Genomic DNA, 10530 nt, shown 5'->3' with positions numbered 1-10530 from the left:
ATGAATATCTTGTCAACAAGCGACTCAATCATGAATATTTTTGTAGTGGAATGCCAACCTCCTATTATACAAGTACTTACGGCGCTGGAATAGGGTGCATCAAAGGAACAACGAAGAACAATTTTCTTCGAAAACTACAAAAAAGGTTGCCAAGCATGCTTAAGAGATTCCAAAGCTTTCTACGCAGGGATAAGCACTTATTAGTATTTAGATGGAATCAATATTGTTACAGATGTAAGGCATGGATGGCGCAAAAACGCGAAGGATACTTTTGTTGACGCTATCGGGAAAGGTTTGTTTAAAGTTTTAATTATGCAAAGGTCAGACATGGTGCTTTTGCTAAAACTATTTACTGATACAACATATCCATATTGTTCATATCCTTAGCTTAATATACGGTAGATATCACGCACGTAATAAACTTTGGATATTACACTGTGTATTCTTACTCGCCGTGACGTCATAATTAAACATTACGTAGGTTTAAATTATGGAGTTGTAAATGTGAAGCATTAAACACTGTTTTATTTCTTTTCATGAATGAATTAAAATGTGTTCGAAAATGAAATGTTCGTTTGGTACGTTGGAACTTTTTTCTTGCGTAACGTTGTTGACTTCTGGCAGTAAATGCGTTTAGTGGCTCTAAATTATAATTTTTTCAGGACAGATTAAGGTTTTTGAAAAGACGTGGTAAAGCATGTGATAGAAATATAATCTCATGGTTTGCGATGGTATATAGTTTTTATCCAATTCGTTGTTTGTTATCTATCCCAAGCCCTCGTCGGATAAAAATCAAATACCATCGCAATCATATGAGATCTTATATACATGTTTATTCAATAGAAATAGAAAATTACATAATTTAAAACATACATGAAAAAATATGAAAATTATCATACATTGTAACGAATATAAAATTGCCATTTGTGACAGACTGTCATAAAAAAGGATGAATTTGTTGCACCTTGAGAAAGGCATAATTTCAATGATTTTACCAAATAAAAGGATAGAAAGAACACATCAATAAATACATATACATGCAACGTATCTCTTTAATTAAAAATTCAAGAGTAGTTAATATCATTATTTTTCTGTTGATAAATTTTTTTTGTTTAATTTTTATTCTTCATAGGAAAAAATGACAATAACAAACTGTCAACAATCTTGAAAATCCATAAAAACGATATACAAAGGTAGAAACAATAAATTTTGCATTCTTTCAAATGGTTTTATGTACAATATAAAAATTTGAAAGAATTCAAAATTTTGGTTCATTATGTCAATTCTGCTAGCCAAACTGAACTTGCTCATCTTTCATCATCTCCTTCTCCCTGAAATAAGAGACAGGACCGCCGTTTAGATAGTTGTTTAATAATACGATAGTTAAGGCGGCAGGATACATGAACATATTAGTTGTTTCCTAAACTATCGTATCATGCAGATAATCAGATTTTATATTATATTGTATTGTACTGTATAAATTTTACGAGCAAAAAATATCGCTACTAAAAATCTACCTTTCTAATTTTAATAACATTACTATGCACAAAGCAATAAGTATCTTTTTATTGCTTAAACATATATTTGTTTTTTTTTAATTCAAATAAAATGAAGTAATTGATATATATTTAATTAAATCCCTCAAAGTAATTGAGAATAATTTCATTGAAATACATTTGAAAAAAAAAATGTATATGTTATTGCAATGCAAGTAATGGGCAAAGTTATTGATGCATTTAAAAGTAGTGAATCACGTTTTAAAGTAATTGACCTCAACCTTGAATCAATCAAATTAAATCAACTTATGATTGGATGTACAAATATTTATAAATTAATAATTAACATGAAAGTATGTAGAGAAAAAGTTGGGATAATTTTTGTATAGGATCTATTCTACTACCTTGTTCAAATATTTGCAGTGTATGACTACATGAAGCTGATTCAATTATAGCGATTGTTCAGGTGAGCGATATGGCCCATGGGCCTCTTTTATGCTTCACGAATTTGAAAATAGTCTGCATATTAGTTTGTTTTGATATTTGCACACCTCGCGGACAACTAAACCTCATCGATACAAATGACCGTAAACATATTACTAAATACCCCAAAATTTGGCTTATATGCTCATCGTACATTTTATGAATTTGATAATAAAGTTTAATTTCCTCAAACTTTGTTTGTATATCTTTTATTCTTGATTATAAATATCATGGAACAAGTTATGACAAATTTTATTTGTATGATTGGATGCAGTTCATATGATATGATAGGATTATTTTGTCAACATTCAGGAGGGTCGAAATATGTAAGGTACCCTCTTTAAACCGTAATATTAAAATACAATCACAAGTAAGCTCTTTAACCCTCCCCCTTTGCAGACATACATTTCTTTGATTAAGCACTACTTCTAAATTTAAAATTTTTGATTTTTAACCAAAAAGAATATTAAAGAGATATTTAATACATAGACCGTGCGGAGGAATACATTGAAAGTTTGATAACAAGAAAAAAAAAACAATATATAATGTATATATATATATATATATATATATATATATATATATATATATATATCTGTGTGTGTGTGTGTGTGTGTGTGTGTGTGTGTGTGTGTGTTGATACATTAAACGGCAAATATATATTTACTATTTCACAACGACTTCCAACCCATCCACTAGCACAAACGCAAGCGAACGATCCAAGTGTGTCATAACAGGCTCCACGATTCTGACATGGGCTACTGAGGCATTGATCTATTTCTTATAAATAAAAACATTATATATATATATATATATATATATATATATATATATATATATATATATATATATATATATATATATATATTTCAGCTTCAAATAGAGCTGTTAGTAGAAAAGGAATTACGATATTGTTAACGTGGTTTATGCAAGGATAACTTCCAATATGTCAAGGTGCTGTTTGAGTTTTTATTTCATGAGAGAGAGAGAGAGAGAGAGAGAGAGAGAGAGAGAGAGAGAGAGAATGTACCTCGTTCACATAAGACCCCCTCAAAACCATAATCACAATGACAAATAAATGATCCAGGTGTGTTCGAACAATCGTCCGTCTTAATTCCACAAATAGTAGATTCACATTCGTTAATATCTAAAATAAGAATAAATACAGAGCAAGATTACTTAAAGAGTGAAAAATTGGTATGGAAATAATATAAAAAAAATATCGATATAAAATTTAGAACTCATCCCTAGAAACAACTGATTATGATATCTGATGTAAGTAGTACTACATAGTAATCATTGTATTCTCTACATAATGAACCAGCTAGCAAATATTAACAGTCAACTTCATGTTTATACGTACACGATAGCGATTTATATCTAACCATTAGTCAAAAACACCATTTATTTGGCTATTTTAGTGTTGAGTTACAATGTAGTCATAAACGCCTATCTCACTTATGTTACACTGACACTGGAACGCAATACGACACCAGGTGTCCATTTCTCGCACTCTTCTTACATGCTATATTGTTTGTGCAATACCTTCGTTAATGAATGTATCGTCTTTGACAATCTTATATCTGGAACGTTTTAAACAATGCTTTATAGACAAAAAACGCGACCGATAACGTACATTTACTTCTTTGCGGTGACAAACTAATTACACCTAAGGTTTTTTACCTGTAAAGGCCGCTTATTTAAAAAAAAAAACAACAATTCAGTATAATCTATATACAGAAGAGATATCTCAATGTAATAATTTATTTTAAATAGTAAATATCATTACTTCCTCGAACTACTTTCGCGAAAACGTGTAACTACACAATCCAATTTGCATTATTAAGAAAATCTGTTTCGCCGTGAATTAAGATACAGTGGTAAACAGTTTCAGCCTGTATGCAAAAATGTATTGTGATATGAATTGAAATTAGTTTGCTTTCATTTTCAAGTATTTAAGAAGCATTAAAGTTTTAAAATGTACTTATGCAACCTGATAATGATATGAACGACTTTTATCAACATTTATTTTAACATTGAAAACATAATATGGCAGTTTTATTTATCTGAAGCTTGCAACAATTATTCCATTTGCAATACGAGCAATTACAAAACAAAATATCGAAAAAATGACAAACTGATTGATGGAGACAAAGAAAGAAAGATAAATAGACAGACAGACAGATAAATAGATAGATAGATAGATAGATAGATAGATAGATAGATAGATAGATAGATGTACCCTGATCACAGAATGAACCCTCCCATCCAGTTGCACATGTACAAGTAAATGATCCGTCATTTCTTATGCAGGTTGCGCCGTTCTGACATGGATTACTGTGACATGCATCTTTATGCAAAAAAAAAAACCCACAACAAATCATTTAAGTGGTATGTAGAGGTCTATACATATATTAAAAAAATATTACGTCATGACACAAAATACAATGTCGTATGAATTAGATCCGAATGCATGGTAAACAAAATCAAAATACATGAAATATTATTACTCTTTTTCCTAAGAAGGAGGGATCGTGACTTGATGCATATTTAACAAGAAACGACTGAAACGTGTTGTTAATTTTATCAAATATTCTCTACAAATATCTAGTTTTTCTTTCATTTTTCGTTGACCAACGCTTTCTTTTGTCTTGTTTTACGATATTAAAAAAAAAATATATATTCTACTGGAAAGTGTTGCTAGAATTCAATGTTCTGTTTTGCTCTTGTGCCACACATCGTTTTTGTACACACGGTGTAGACGTCGGGAAACTATATAATTAAGGACAGTGACTGATTACACTCGCGGTTTCTACATAACAAAGACGTTTAACCTTAATTTGATATATTTATGGCTTTGTGGAAACTGCGGCGAAGTAACTATAATACTAATTTCATACTGAGTGACTACATGTAAGTTTTTACACGATAACGCACTGAAATAAAAGTAATAGATTACCAAATTTCACTGCATTGTACTTGCGTCGATATATAATAATAATAATGAAAATGATGATGATGATGATGATGAGGATGATGGTGATATCAATAAAAAGATAGATAGATAGATAGATAGATAGATAGATAGATAGATAGATAGATAGATAGATAGATAGATAGATAGATAGATACCTTGATCACAGAGTGCACCCTCCCATCCAGTTGCACATGTACAACTAAATGATCCGTCATTTCTTATGCAGGTTGCGCCGTTTTGACATGGATTTTTGTGACATACATCTTTATGCGAAAAACACATCATTAAAGCATTATGTACTGGTATTTGTATATAATCACACTAGTAAACCTTGATCAAAAGTGAATAGGGTCATAGCAGAAAATACAATGTACTGTAACTTTGATCGCAATGCATGGTAAACAGAATTAAAATACATGAAATCTTTGAACTCTTTTTCTTAGATTTAACAAGACTGAAACGTGGTGTTAATTTTATCAAATATTCTCTACAAATATCTAGTTTTTCTTTCAATTTTTCGTTGACCAAGCTTTCTATTGTCTTGTTTTATGATATACAAAAATAATTAATATTTTAGTGAAAAGTGTTGCTAAAATTCCATGTTTTGTGTTGCTCTAGTGCCACACATCGTTTCTGTACACACTGTATAGACGTTGGGATGGTTTTTTGAGTGCTGGACAAAAAATATATAATTTAGAAGAATGACTAATTACACTCGCGGTTTCTACATAACAAAGACGTTAAAACTTAATTTAATATGTTTATGGCTTTGTGGAAACTGCGGCGAAGTAACTATGAAACTAATTTCATACTGATGACTACATGTAAGTTTTTACACGATAACGCACTGAAATAAAAGTAATAGATTACCAAATTTTACTGCATTGTACTTGCGTCGATATATGATTATAATAATAATGATGATGATGAGGATAATGGTGAGATAGATAGATAGATAGATAGATAGATAGATAGATAGATAGATAGATAGATAGATAGATAGATAGATAGATAGATACACAAATATAGATAGATAGATAGATAGATAGATAGATAGATAGATAGAGATAGATAGATAGATAGATAGATAGATAGATAGATAGATAGATAGATAGATAGATAGATAGATAGATACCTTGATCACAGAGAGCACCCTTCCATCCAGTTGCACATGTACAAGTAAATGATCCGTCATTTCTTATGCAGGTTGCGCCGTTCTGACATGGATTACTGTGACATACATCTTTATGCGAAAAACACATCATTAAAACATTATGTACTGGTCTATATATATAATCACACAAGTAAACCTTGATCAAAAGTGAATAAGGTCATAGCACAAAATACAATGTAGTGTAAATTAGATCGGAATGCATGGTAAACAGAATCAAAATACATGAAATCTTTGAACTCTTTTTTCTTAGAAGGAGGGGTTGTTACTTGATGCATATTTAACAAGAGACGACGGAGACGTGGTGTTAATTTTATCAAATATTCTCTACAAATATCTAGTTTTTTTCAGTTTTTTGTTGACCAAGCTTTCTATTGTCTTGTTTTATGATATACAAAAATAATTAATATTCTTCTGGAAAGTGTTGCTAGAATTCAATGTTCTGTTTTGCTTTAGTGCCACACATCGTTTTTGTACACACGGTGTAGACGTCGGAAAATATATAATTAAGGACAGTGACTGATTACACTCGCGGTTTCTACATTACAAAGACGTTTAACCTTAATTTGATATATTTATGGCTTTGTGGAAACTGCGGCGAAGTAACTATGAAACTAATTTCATACTGATGACTACATGTAAGTTTTTATATGATAACGCACTGAAATAAAAGTAATAGATTACCAAATTTTACTGCATTGTACTTGCGTCGATATATAATAATAATAATGAAAATGATGATGAGGATGATAGTGATATCAAAAGATAGATAGATAGATAGATAGATAGATAGATAGATAGATAGATAGATATATAGATGATACCTTGATCACAGAGAGCACCCTCCCATCCAGTTGCACATGTACAACTAAATGATTCGTCATTTCTTATGCAGGTTGCGCCGTTCTGACATGGATTTGTTCGACATGCATCTATGTGTGAATAAGAAAAAGTATAACCAATTTTGCAACATAATCACTTAAAATATTGACGAATTAATTATAATTCATTTGACGAAGTTTTAGTTATATTTCCGCTATGTTATTAGTTTCATTGATTTTGTTAAGGAAAGAGCTTGGCAAACAATAGGTCAAAATCGGCCCTGTCGAGGATATTAATACATGTATAACTGGTGGGATGTATAATTGAACACTTTTTGTTATTTATCAGAAGTTATTATGATTACATTAAATTAAACCTGTATCGGTCGAATATCAGTTAGTCTGATTAACATTTCATCAAAATGTCTACTTATTTGCAATATGTATATAAAACAAATAACTTAGATAACTTAATAAAATTAGAGTCTTCTAAATTGTATTTGAACTTAAAATCAGCCATAACTAAACAAATGAAAAATAATACTGGACTTGAAGAACAGGTTTTCTCTTCATCAGGCATACTTCTTATTGAAAATAAATATAGATATCAGCAATTATGTTGACATCTGATTAAGATATGAAGTTTTTATTTATCATTTAAATGTTAAAAGACTTGAATGTTTATCAGCTTTTACTACTAAAATGAAGTAAATATTTAAACACAAAATTGATATTGCTTTGTCCTCATTCATTTCATTTTCTTTCTTCTATTTTCTTAAATTTTGATGTTATTTTTATTCTTGCTCTTTACTTCCAAAAATGAAATATTTCTGATTTCTAAATATTATGAAAGCTTTGCATAAAGATATAAATTGACAAAAAGCTAACATACTGACCAATTGTACGGACAATTATTAAGTGAGAAAAATAATATTTTAGTGACATTTTCCTATTATACCATTTATAGAAAGTGGCTTAAACAAATAAAAATATAACTTGTTTTTGGCAAAATGTGTGTAAAAACATATTCTAATACCCAAAATCTTATCATTAATTCACATAAGTTGAACAATTCGAACATAAATGTTATTGTTTCAAAAACGCTAAATACTAAATAAATACTGACTATGCTAAACTCATGAATCTATAGCAATTTTGTATTTAAAAAAAAAAACATGATATTTTCCTGCGCCAATGTTACGCCAAAATTATAGTCCTTGGTAGATTCTAAACATCGACTACAGTTTATATGCCATGCTAAGTAATAGTAAAAAAAATAATGAAAAATTTGACAATTGAATTTTTTAAAATCTTTTTAACAATGTTGTCATCACTGAAAACACTGTCGTCACTTATCATCAAGGGGTTCATCACTATATATTTACATTCAGTGTAAATATTCAGTATATATCTAGGGTATTCCGTCTTCAGCGGAAGACCCTTCTATTATTCTATTGTTTCTTTTTCACTTTTCTTATCATTATTAATTTTTGTCGTAAAAATTTTGTGCAGGCGATTTCTCGGAGATCGCTCGTTTGATTCCCTTCAAATTTTCAGGGCCGATGCCTCGTACTCTGAATTTTATACCACCGAGACAGTTTTTGAAAATCTACTTCCGTTCGGAAGTTATCTTTCTTTTACGATTTTTAAAAGTCAATTTTCTCTGCGATGTTTCTCAAAAATTAGTGAATATAGAGGGCAGAAATTTTTAGAGATTATAGATCTAGCGTTTTTCTGGTGTACCTCGGTCAAGAGAATGTCCGTTGTCACTTCCAGTCGTTTTAAGCTTTTTTGTTATATATTTTTTTTCCCAGTAAGATAATAGTGACTCTTTCAGTGATTCAGAATATGTATTTTGTTTTATTAACGATTAACGCGCTCTCGAAAATTTAAGCGTCAAAGTCCTGAAGCGAGAGTCCGAGTAGCTCAGTCGATAGAGTCGTGGACATGGTCTAGGCGACCCAGGTTCAAACAATGAGTGCCGCATTTTTTTTTACTCATTTTTCGCTTAGATTTAGGATTTAATGTTTGAATAGATGAGTTTTATCAGATCAATTCAAAAATCGGACCGAAGACCCACTCGTTGCTCGCAACGAGAACGATCTTGTTCTTTTTATGTTTGTATTGGAAATCTGCAACATGCAGTTTTCTATGAATATACTTTGCTAATTCATGCGCCATGAGCACAGATAGAGACGTTTTCACGTGTTTTGAGTATATTTATTTTTGTTAAATTAAATTAAACTGTTAATCTTACATAACCAATTTGATATGTACTTTTGAAATACTCATTAAGATATATCTATTCCTTAAAAAAATATTTTTCCACAAAGTTTCTGATACTCTAATTTTAACCAAATAAGATGTTAATATGGCTGTTCCATATATATTTCATATCCCTGATTATTAGCGCAAATACTGGCTTAATAGCGGCGATATACAATATATAATAAAAAGACATCAGTATGAACGTAAAAATATAATCATTGAATGCTTATTTTTGGATGTCGTCGGTCCTATGTGTTATTTATGTCTGCATCGCTTGGAGTGTCATAGGACCGACGACATCCAAAAAATAGGCATCCAATGCTTAACACCGTTGGCTTTCATCTGTGGCATATCGTTGGCATTCTTTTAAGTAGGCACACCAATGTTCACTAACAAATTTAGTATCAGTGTTTTGTCCTGCTTATCGTATGCACCAGAGGATGGAAACGAAATGTGCGCAGACTCCAACTTTCCGAGTTCCCGAGTTCATAGCACCAAGCAATAAATGCACTTGCGTAGTACTCAATCCACAAAAGTATTACTTGGATACTACATGCCAACTTCATCGTTGAATTATAATTTCATTTTCTTAATGGACAAAAAATGAAAGATCTTCATGGATATTACTTGAACTGTTGAATATTTGTCGGAACGTCAACATCAAAATTACGTACACGATTTTGGTTTTATGCCATTCTTAACCTCACTGTTCTTGTATCAAGAATTTCTTGAGAAGTATATCGTTGAAATATGTAGACAAAACATACTTAACAAATACAAAGATAATGGAAGGTCAGTGTTCATTCCTCTCAGTAAAAGCCAAATCAATTTGACTCTTTTGCACCAAAAAGGCTTATTTCAGCCTGATTAGGATTTGTTTTTGTTATTTTTGATTAAACGAACTTATTTCTTCAAATATTGTTTTTAATTATGCACAATGGTTATTGAGTAGAGGGATTACAAAAAAAGTTTCCACGAAGCTTCATAAATTTTCTTGTGACCTTTTTGCACTTAAAATAGACAATTTCTATAATAGTAACAATTTGATTTGAAATAAACATTTTGAATATCAAGATATGTTTTTTTTGATAATCCAGCTTGCCTAGCAATGTATTCATATGGTGGCATATCTCTGCCCCTTGTGTGCAAGTTATTTTTCTATTAATTATGTGGACATGCAAGATAAATATGTTGACATGCAAGATAGTTATGACAACATGCAACATAACTATGTTGACATGCAAGAAAACTGCAATCAAAATAAGAGTTATAAAAAATCTCAAATATCGCCAACATGTGACATTCAAGATGCTA

The 10530-nt window shown here is 30.5% G+C and overlaps 1 long non-coding RNA gene across 1 annotated transcript; it reads right to left on the bottom strand.

Moving 5' to 3' along the window:
- Positions 1-2645: 2645 nt before the first annotated feature.
- On the bottom strand, positions 2646-5225 carry LOC117688008 (uncharacterized). The gene is made up of 4 exons (XR_004600790.2): positions 5112-5225; positions 4222-4329; positions 3010-3126; positions 2646-2759 (listed from the first exon to the last, which is right to left on the bottom strand). It is a non-coding gene; the product is annotated as an uncharacterized lncRNA (long non-coding RNA).
- Between the last annotated feature and the right edge of the window lie 5305 nt (positions 5226-10530).

The sequence above is a fragment of the Magallana gigas genome, chromosome 1 (assembly GCF_963853765.1).
Source record: "Magallana gigas chromosome 1, xbMagGiga1.1, whole genome shotgun sequence".
Lineage (NCBI taxonomy): Eukaryota > Metazoa > Mollusca > Bivalvia > Ostreida > Ostreidae > Magallana > Magallana gigas.
This window is presented reverse-complemented; position numbering and strand designations above follow the sequence as displayed.